The following is a 10092-nucleotide window of genomic DNA, read 5'->3' on the forward strand; positions in this document are numbered from 1 at the left end:
GCTTGGCATAGCCCCTCACCTGCCATGGCCTTTGCCTTTGAATGCTGTAGCCTGGCCCGACCTGACTTGCCCCCAGTCCCAAGTCTCACTGGTGGGTGCTGGAACCTGACCCTGTTTGGTCTGTTCCCATTCCTGACATGCAAACCAGTAGGTGTGACAGCCTAGTGCGTGATAACCTGTGTTCCAGACTGGTTTTTGCACTTGCCAGTGAGCAAAGGTTTGCTCAGCCCTGCCCAGTCCACCCCCTTCCAACCAATCCATACATTAGCCAACAGTTGGAGCTACCTTGCCCAATCTGCCCAACTCCTAGGCCTGGACCACATGCTCACCAGTGGGAACTAAGACCCACTAGGGGAGTTTCCCAGGTTCTCCCACTCGGCATGCCAGTGGGTGCTAGACCCTTGCCTGGCAGAGCCTGCTCCTCTGTCTTGGCCTAGTATGAGCTGGTGAATGTTGTGGCCCGGCCTGCCCCACAACTTGTTTAAGCATGCACATGCAGGTGCCGCAGTATGGACCTGCCCAAGCTATTCTCAGTCCCTGTACCTGTGAGTGTTGGTGAGTGTCATGGTCACACCTAGCTCAGCCCATCACCACCCCAACTCTTGAGCTAACCAGCGGGACTTGCATTTCCACAGGGTTTGGCCCACATATTCCCCATAGAATTTACCCCTGGACCTGGTTCTCTTGCATGCTCGTTAGTGTCATGGCCCTGCCTAATGTGACCCAACCCCATTCCGACATTCAGTCAGGTACTAGGATCTAATCCTGCTAGAAAAGCCCCCAACCCTATCTTTCACATGGACTGCCATGTGGTCATCAGCAATGTTCCATGATAACAAATCCAACTGCAGATTCCCATGTGGACTGGTGAGTGAGTCTGACCTATAGAGATCTTCCGGTCTTTCCCTCCAAACCACCAGATCTCAGTCCCCTCGCTCACCTGCAAATACAGTGGTCATGGGGTTGAGTGTCCTTCAGAATTCATTCCTCACCTACACGTGCTGTAGTCTTAATGGATGTGTCCCTAGGCAGTAATTCCAGACCCCCAAGACCCCAGAGTTCACTGCCGGGTGGCCAGTGGGCAAAGCCTGGCTCCACTGATGCTCTGGCTGCCCACATGCCCAGGATTCGCCACAGCCATGTGGCTGGGAGATTAAGACACCCGCACCTCCGAGCAGACATACCTGGACTATGCCCACCAACATAGCAGCAGTGGGTAGAATCACGATCCTGAGCATTCCCAGAGCAGCATAATCACTATGGATGGAGAAAATTCTCAAACCTTAGACTTGGACAAGCCCAGGATTCACCCACTGCTTGGCAACAGTGCACAGGCAGCTAGGATCTCCAGCAGGAAGCCTGGCCCAGCACTGGTTCTCCTAGCCACAGTCACATGGAGATTCAGACACCTGCACATTTGAGCAGACTTACTTGGGGCTCCCTCTCCTCTTTCTATCCATCTTTCAGATAGATAAGTAAATGTCTAAAACATACTCATGTTTTCTCTGGTTTTAAACTGTCTACATAAAACTTTAATACATCCATTATCATTGAAATGGTAAATGCTAAGACATGCATTCTGGTAAAATGTGACATTAAAACTCTTCACTAAGGAATCTTATAACAATCAAACAATAGTTTATAATTTTTATCTCCTCAATTAAAAACCTCAATATATGAGGAAAATAATTGGCTTGTTTTTGTTTTTGTTTTAAAGATTTATTGATTTCTATTGGAAAGGCAAATTTACAGAAAAGAGAGACAGAGAGATTCTATCCACTGGTTCATTCCCCAAGTGACCGCAATAGCCAGAGCTGAGCTGATCCAAAGCCAGGAGCCAGGAGTTTTCACGGGTCTCCTGTGTAGGTGCAGGGTCCCAAGGCTTTGGACCCTCCTCCACTGCTTTCTCAGGTCAAAAGCAAGGAAAGGAAAACTGTAAGGAAAGTGGAACAGCCAACACATGAACTGGTACATCTATGGGATCCCAGCATATGCAAGGCAAGGATTTAGCCACTAAGCCATCACTCTGGGTCTGGAAATACTTGTTTGGAGCTGTAAATCTAACTAGAAAACTCAATCACCCCTGATGGACTGTACTTTCCAAATGTCTTTAAAATTTACTTCTATCAAGAATTAAGACCTATGTGTGCTGTGTTCAGTCTGGATAAGCTTCTGACAATAGCAGAACCAGGACTATTTGCTTCAGAGGCAGAATCAGAAATCATGGATATGCTTTTTCCCCTATTTCTGTTAAGCCCCTGTTCTCCGAATCCTCCTATTATATATTGAGGAATCCCACCCAGTTTGAGAGGCTACCTGAAGAAGAACTCTGTAAGGAGTTGAGGCAAATGACTCTTGAGTTCAAGAGATAATTTATGAAATAAATGATTGCTGATTTAATCCACTAGGGTTTGGTATTATTCGTGATATGGTAATGGCTAACTGAAATTTCTTGATACTCAAAGTACTTAACCTTAACAGCAACTGATTAAATCTCTCAACCTAAACCACAGTAGAGTCCATTGTCATCTCCACTTCAGAAAGTAAACTTAATTGAAAGGGGGAATTAAACAGGATTGTGGAGAATAAGAAGGAAAATAGATCCTAGGCTGACAGATCAACAAGTTAGATGGCTGTTAGAACTTCAGTATTAAACTAGCCAGGATGGCAGGGGAGAAAAATCAGACAAGGAGGAGCCATGAACATCATACTTAATGTTCTGAATTTATGCAAACATTGAAGAATTATCAATGACAAATCATATCCACTGAACAAAATGAAATCATAGATAGGATGAGAAGGGGAAAAACAGTTCACATAAACCAACTAACATACAACTGCAACCAACTTGGCAAGAAGAAAAGAAGATAGAATTTGAGGCTATAAGATACGGGGGGAGTAGCAGATAAGATGTGATGTGTCAAAAAAGAATTAAAGGAGAGGACTTGGGAGAATATTGTAGAATCACTCTCCTATTTTTGACTTCCTATTTTTTTTTTTGCAAAACAATAGCTGCCTGTTTATTGTTTTTCAAAAATGTAACAAAAGATTCAAAATGTACTCAAAATTCCACTGTGGTGGAAAGTTAAGCTGAAGTGGCCGATCTGGGCTGTCTCCCAGGGTGTATCATGGAACATCAGGTGCACTGCACAGGGCAGTGGGCTGTTGTCCTGGTGGAGCTGGACCATCTCTGGCACCAGGATAGGCATTAGAAGAGCTGAAGGCCAGTTTTGATCCTGTGCATCTGTGTCTGGCTCCAGAAAAGGTGCTCACACTTGCTGCTATTGCAGTTGCCACTGCTGACACCACAGTTCAGACCCAAAATGCTACTCTTGCACCTTGGGGGTTCCACTCGCTGCTCTAGCACAGGCTGCTCCAAAAGATACATGGTGCCATATTTACCCATCAGCATCTCAGCCGGGCCCTCAGTCTGACCTGGCACTCGGCCTATAGGGAATTTTTTCCATCATGCATCTTCTGAGCTAACTTGCCATGAAGAGCCATGCAAAGCTCCTGGTTTGCGGACCATGGAACTGGTAAACTCAAAAGCGGGGGATACCTGCTCTACAGTATAAGGTGTCACATCCATTCCGTCTTCCTCCTCTTCTGTCTCCTCCTCCTCCTCATTTTCATCATCTTCATCTGTTTCAGCATCCTCTACTTCCTCCTCCTGGTCATTTTCCTCTTCTTTTACCTCTTCCTCCATCTCTTGTTCTTCCTCTTCATCCTCTTCTGTCTGGTCTTCCAAGATCTTTTTTCCTCCCTTCTCTTCCTCTTTGGCTTTATTAAAGCTGCTCTTCTCCTGCTGCTGCTGGGCCTTTCCTTCAGCCCCACAACTGGAGCCAGTTGGTTTGAGAAGGCACTGCAGGCTGTCCAGGGTGTATGGAGACTTCCCAATTGGGGAGGGCTCAAAGCCCTCCTGCTCCAGGTTATTTTCTCCATTCTGGGTATAAATGGAACAGAGGCGCAATAGCTTCTCCTGTTCCCCTTGTGGTAGGTCCTGCCCCATAGGTTTGAAGACAAGCCAAAGGAGTAGGCAGCTAGCCCAGCAAGGTGAGCTCAAGCAGGACTGGACCACCTGGGGCCAGTCAAGGTAGGCAGAACAGTTAAACAGTCTCCAGTTCTTTCTTGCTTCCTACTGGCTTGCAGAAAATTGGCGAGCATCCCGTCCCAGTTTGGTGTCGTTGGCCACAATCAGTTCTACGGTCCATCGGAGGATGTAGGTGGGCTGGATCCCACTGCTGCCCAAGGCTGGCAGTTCAGAGAACAACCTGTCCAGTAGGCCTCGTGTGAAGGTTTGGGAGTGCATCCCTCTGAGCAGAGGCTGCCAGAACTGAGAGAACGGCCTTGGCACCAGGACATCACTCAAGTCCACATTTTCGTCATACTCAATTTGCAAGGCTGCCAGTTGTTCAAATATGGGGATAGAGCCCGACGGGGTGGCCTAGCGGCTAAAGTTCTCACCTTGAACATGCCCCGGGATCCCATATGGGCGCCGGTTCTAATCCCGGCAGCTCCACTTCCCATCCAGTTCCTTGCTTGTGGCCTGGGAAAGCAGTTGAGGACAGCCCAAAGCTTTGGGAACCTGCACCCATGTGAGAGACCTGGTGGAAGTTCCTGGCTTCAGATTGGCACAGCACCGGCCTTGGCACTCACTTGGGGAGTGATTCATCGGACGGAAGATCTCCCTCTCTATCTCTCCTCCTATCTGTATATCTGACTTTGTAATAAAAACAAAATAAATCTTTTAAAAATGTGGGGATAAGGAAACCATCATCCAAAAAAGCATCCAGCACAGCCTCCCTGCTCTCCCATGCGATGCCCTTGAGCTCTGCCACAATGCCTTCTACACATGGGGACAAATTATTCCATGTCTTAATGGCCTGAGGTAAATGCCTAAATTTCTCCAGCACCTTAAATTGCTCCTCTTCATAGGATACCAGCAGATCTCAGGCTCTTTCATACAGTTCTTTTTGCTTCAAAACCTTTTGCAAATGAGACTCCACCTCCTGGCTGGCTTTGTCATCTCCAACAGCTCTGACAGCCAACTCTGCACATTCTCCATCCGAGACTCTGGTTTCTGTGCTGTGATATCATCAGCAACCATGTTCTCATCTTCCTGATGATATTCATCTGTCTCTTCCTTGTTCTCTAACTCCCAGCTGTCTCATAGGTTGTCCTCCATTTGATGGCACCAGTAGGTCTTCTGGAACCAATCCAAGACAAAGTAGCAGCCTCTTCAGCAGTCATTTATATGGGGCATTTTCTTGTGGGTCAACTCATGGCGAAGCCCAACAATCCAATCTGGAATGTTTACCTCTTTAGCCAGGTACTTGAGGGGGACCTTGGAAATCTTTGTCTTCCTCTCTAAGATTCACCTACCTGACCAGTGCCATGCCATAGAGCAGTCTGAGTTCATCATTGCCCAAGCCACCAGCTGCATCCAAGAGCTTACAGCATATCAGGTCAGCAGTTGAAGCCACTGCCAGGGGGAGTTTGTTGCCTAACCTGCTCCTCCACATGCCGATGTGGTTCAGTGCGTACTGCTGCAACTGCTGGTCCTCACAGAACAGATAAACTGTCACCTGGTCCCACTCGGCCTTGTTGAGCCAGGCAACCAAGATGCTGCGAACCCACAGCGGCTACACACTCCTCCTTTTCACGCACTTTCCTTACCACGCACTGCACACGCGGTCCATGCCACGGGGACCCCCACCTGGGACTGGCCCAAATGTTCACCACAAACCGAATGGCTCGCCAGCCCTGTTGCCGCGGCACTCCGCACAGCCTGCCCCTCAACGTACTCCGCGCACACCAAACCACCGCGCCAACCTTCTGTGTTGATGATTATAAACCAGAACAATAAAATTGAGAAGTATATTCAAAAGTAAACACAGAACATTTTTCCTGCCTCTAAATTTTTTTCCTGCCTTTACTCTTTGCTATATTCTCTTACCATAGATTTTCAGCTATGATTGATGTGAGTTGAAACTGTAATTATGCATATTTCATGGCTCATTTAAATATAGCATGTGAAACAGAATGTGGAAAAAAAAACGTCAAAATAACGAACTGATTTTTAAAATGTAATAGTGGAATATTAAACAGTCTAAAATTACAAGTGCTTCATAGATATAAAAGATTTCAAAACAAAAACAATTAGCTCATAAGCAATCCAGTACCATCTCTCTGGCATGATTATCTGTTCATACCAAAAAATGAGCACATAAATAGCCCTTCAAAGTAATAGGATATTCTCTCTCTCTCTCTCTTCATTTGCTATTTTCATTGGAAAGGCAAAATGCACAAAGAGAAAGAGAGACAGGTCTTTCATCTGATGGTTAACTCCTCAAATAACCGCAATAGCGTGAACTGAGCCAATCTGAAGCTAGGAACCAAGAACCAGGAGCCAGGAACTTCTTCAGGGTCCCCCACATGGGTGCAGGTTCCAAGGCTTTAGACAATCCACTGCTTTCCCAGGCCACAAGCAGGGAGCTTGATGGGAAGTGGAGCATCTAGGACTAGAACCAGTGTCTATATGGGATGCCTGTGCTTGAAGGTGGAGGATTAGCTAGTTGAACCAATACATTGGCCCCAGGATATTTTCTTGAGATGGAAGATATTTAGGAGACACAGTAAAAATTCTTTACCACACGTGGAATAGGATTCTAATTAACCAAAACGAAGGTGTTATCAATGTACATTAAATAAGCCTATCTATTATCCACAATGTGAAAAGTAGGAACACAGCTCACAGTATGCTATGCAAGATTTAATTGAACCAGAATTTACATTAAAATATTTATAGGGGCCATAGTGATGTAATGCTAAAACCACCACCTGTAATGCTGGCATCCCATATGGGCACTGGCTCAATACTTGGTTACTCCATTTCTGATTCAACTACCTGCTAACGGCCTGGGAAAACAGCAAAGGATGGCCCAAGTGCTTGGGTTCCCATACCCATGCGGGAGAATTGGAAGTTCACAGTTCCTGGCTTCAGCCCAGCCCAACATTGGCTGTTGCAGTCACCTGGGGAGTGATCAGCAGTGCAAACATTTTTCTTTCTGTCCCTGTCTCTCAGAATCCCTGTCTCTGAAAAATAAATAAATAGTTAAATAAATATTAACAACAAAACAAAAACATTATCTACTGTTCATGTACTGATACACACTGTAATTTTTGGTCTTATTTTATAAAAAATTAAGGTTGACTTACATGGATCGGCTCAGCTTCAGGTGTTGCAGCTACTTGGAAAGTGAACCAAAAGATGGAAGATCTCTTTCTCTGTCTCTCCTTCTCTCTGTAAGTCTGACTTTCCAAAAAATAAAGCAATCTTAAAAAAAGAAGTTATTTAAGGTCACATATCCAGTAAATATCAAAACCAGTTTTTACAAAGATGTATTCACTTTTTATTTGAAAGGCAGATCTACAGCTTTTAAAATTACTTCATAATTTTAATCTGTACAATCCAGTTATTCAATTTGATAATCATTTTGTCTTCCACAAAAGCTGACAATATTAAAAGTAGCTCATAGCATTTGAGAATTAAAATGTAAATAAACAAACTGAATGCCTGATACATATCTTGATGTAAATAATATTAGTTATTAAGATGCTGATTACAATTATCATTATAATTATCCAGAGTAAACATAGATCTTTACAAGTGATTTCTGGAGCTCAGACTTGAAATGACACCCATGATTTACCACAACTCAGGTCCTCCTGGAAATTATTTACAACATGAGATTACTACTCACACATGGAAGTAGCATGTTACAGGGGCAAGAATTTGATATAGCAGTTAAAATAATCATATGGCTGTAATCAGTGAAAATTTTAGAAAGAATGCCGTAAGACAACCCTTGTCAAAAAGTTCTGGCTTATATAAAAGTAAAATATTTATTGGAAATTGAGGCTTAAAAGCAAAAGAGAGAGAGCTTATAATGCTAACTTCAGTATTGTGTAGGCGCTTTGACAAGCACCCATTCATCATACTTATCCCAATAGTGCAAAACTCACTTCTCAGAGCTGATAGAGACTTGCACTCCTATTCAGTACATAACACTGAAAGGCTAAGACTAAGTTCCCAGTGTAGCCAAACAATCTTGGTACAGGTACCTGGTGCTATGGCCTTAACTTTCATTTCAATGATTAACTTTGAGCTCTAAGAAATTTCCTTGAAGTTCAGACATTGTGCAGATATAAACATATTGAGAGTACATAGTGGTTAAAATGCAGCACAAAACATTTCAATCCCATAGAATCTATGTCTTGTCTGCTCAGCTTCTAATCCAGTTTTCTGCCAAAGCAAACTCTGCTGGACCAGAGGTGAGGACTAATGCACTCGGGGCCCTGCCGTCCTTCGAAGAGACCTTAATTCAATCCCAGGCTCCTATCTTCAGCTTGCTTCAGCTCCTAGATCTGCAGGCATTTTGAAAATGAACAAGCAAGTAGGAAATTTTCATTACATGCCCTTCCCTTTATCTTTCTGGCTTGCAAATTTGAAAATAAGTAAATAAGCAATAAAGAAAAAGAAAAGGATATTTACTTGACATTTTGATTTGTTCTTGATAGCAATGGTTTTTCAAACTATACAATAGTATTGTAAGAAGAAAATTTGTTAACTTGAACGCAGTATTGGTATGGAATTTTAATATTAGGAAAAAATAATAGGCTATCCCTCTATATGTTAGCAGTTGTTCTGAAAAATTAATTATACTTTGGGGAAAGATAAGAGCATCTCCTTGGTTCTATATGAGATTAATTCTAATGGTGCAAACATTTAAAAATAATCAAGTAAATATTCATTAAAATTACAGTGTTTTTGTGTCATTAAATTAGACTAGTAAAAGTTCTAAATCCAGTATAAGATCAGAAAAATAAGCATTCTTAATCACTGGTAGTAAATGTTAAAATCCAAATAAGGTTTAGAAAAATAAATAGAAAATATGCACAAGGTATCTAGGAATGTATCCTGAAAATATAATCTAATATTTCCAACTAAAAGTTTTGGAAAATATTTTACTTGAAAAACAATTTATAAGCAGACATCTAAAAATCAGAACATGCGTATCTAGTTCCTTCCATGACACAATATAAAGTGCCTAAGCTATAGCAGTAAACAAAACAGACTACTCCTGGGATCTGGAAACCTGGTCTCTGGAAACAGACCATAAACAAATCACTAAAGAGGGGCTGGTGTTTTGGCTCAGTGGATGAAGCTCCTAGCTCCTGAGGTAGGCATGGTGGCCAACTGAGGAGTGAAACAGCAATTAGTACAGAAGATTCCCTCTCTCCTTAACTCTGCCTTTCAAATCAATAATTCTATACAAAAGAGTGAATAGATGAAATAGGTAATACTGAAAGTACTTTAAAGAAGTGGCATTACCCCATAAAGGATGATTTTAAAAATCCACGTCAAATAAAATGACATGAGGGTTGGGAAGCTATTGTGCATAAGTAGGTTGAGCCAGTACAGTTTGGGATGCCAATATTGAGCCATCAATTGATGTGTCCCAGGTTATACATTAGTAGGAAAGTTTGAACCCACACACTCCAATATGGAATGGGGATTTCCTAAGTCATTGTAACAGACACCCACTCCTAATAAATATTCTTTTAACTATTGCACTATTGTTGTATAGATTTAAATGCAGGAACATGTATATTTTTTCTTGTTTTTGTTTGTTTTATGCATATATAAGACAGACAGATACATGCACATATATAATTATTTTCCATGATACTGTTTTGTAGGTATAGGAATTCCTCCTTTCTCCTCTTCATTCCTCCCCATTCCCCCTCCCCACTGTTTTCATCCACATTAGTACAATAGTAAAGTTCTTCAGCAACAGTTACAAACCCAACATTCTGCTATTTAAGTGCATCATGGCATTATAGGTATAGACAATAATAAAAAAATATAGTATCATATTGTCAAGGTATATTTAACAGCTTCATTATTGGTTTTTCATTTACTTTCCTTCATTCATATAGTCTTTCTAAATATATTTTCTATATTTTGAGAATATTTCTAAAATACATGTTAAATTTTAACTTTTTGAGACTTCAAAAAATTTTCTTAAA

General features: G+C 42.3%; 1 pseudogene; it reads right to left on the reverse strand.

Annotated features, from left to right (window-relative positions):
- Positions 1 to 3007: 3007 nt before the first annotated feature.
- On the reverse strand, positions 3008 to 6967 carry LOC101535706 (ribosomal biogenesis protein LAS1L-like; annotated as a pseudogene).
- Positions 6968 to 10092: the final 3125 nt, after the last annotated feature.

The sequence above is a fragment of the Ochotona princeps genome, chromosome 9 (genome assembly GCF_030435755.1).
Source record: "Ochotona princeps isolate mOchPri1 chromosome 9, mOchPri1.hap1, whole genome shotgun sequence".
NCBI lineage: Eukaryota > Metazoa > Chordata > Mammalia > Lagomorpha > Ochotonidae > Ochotona > Ochotona princeps.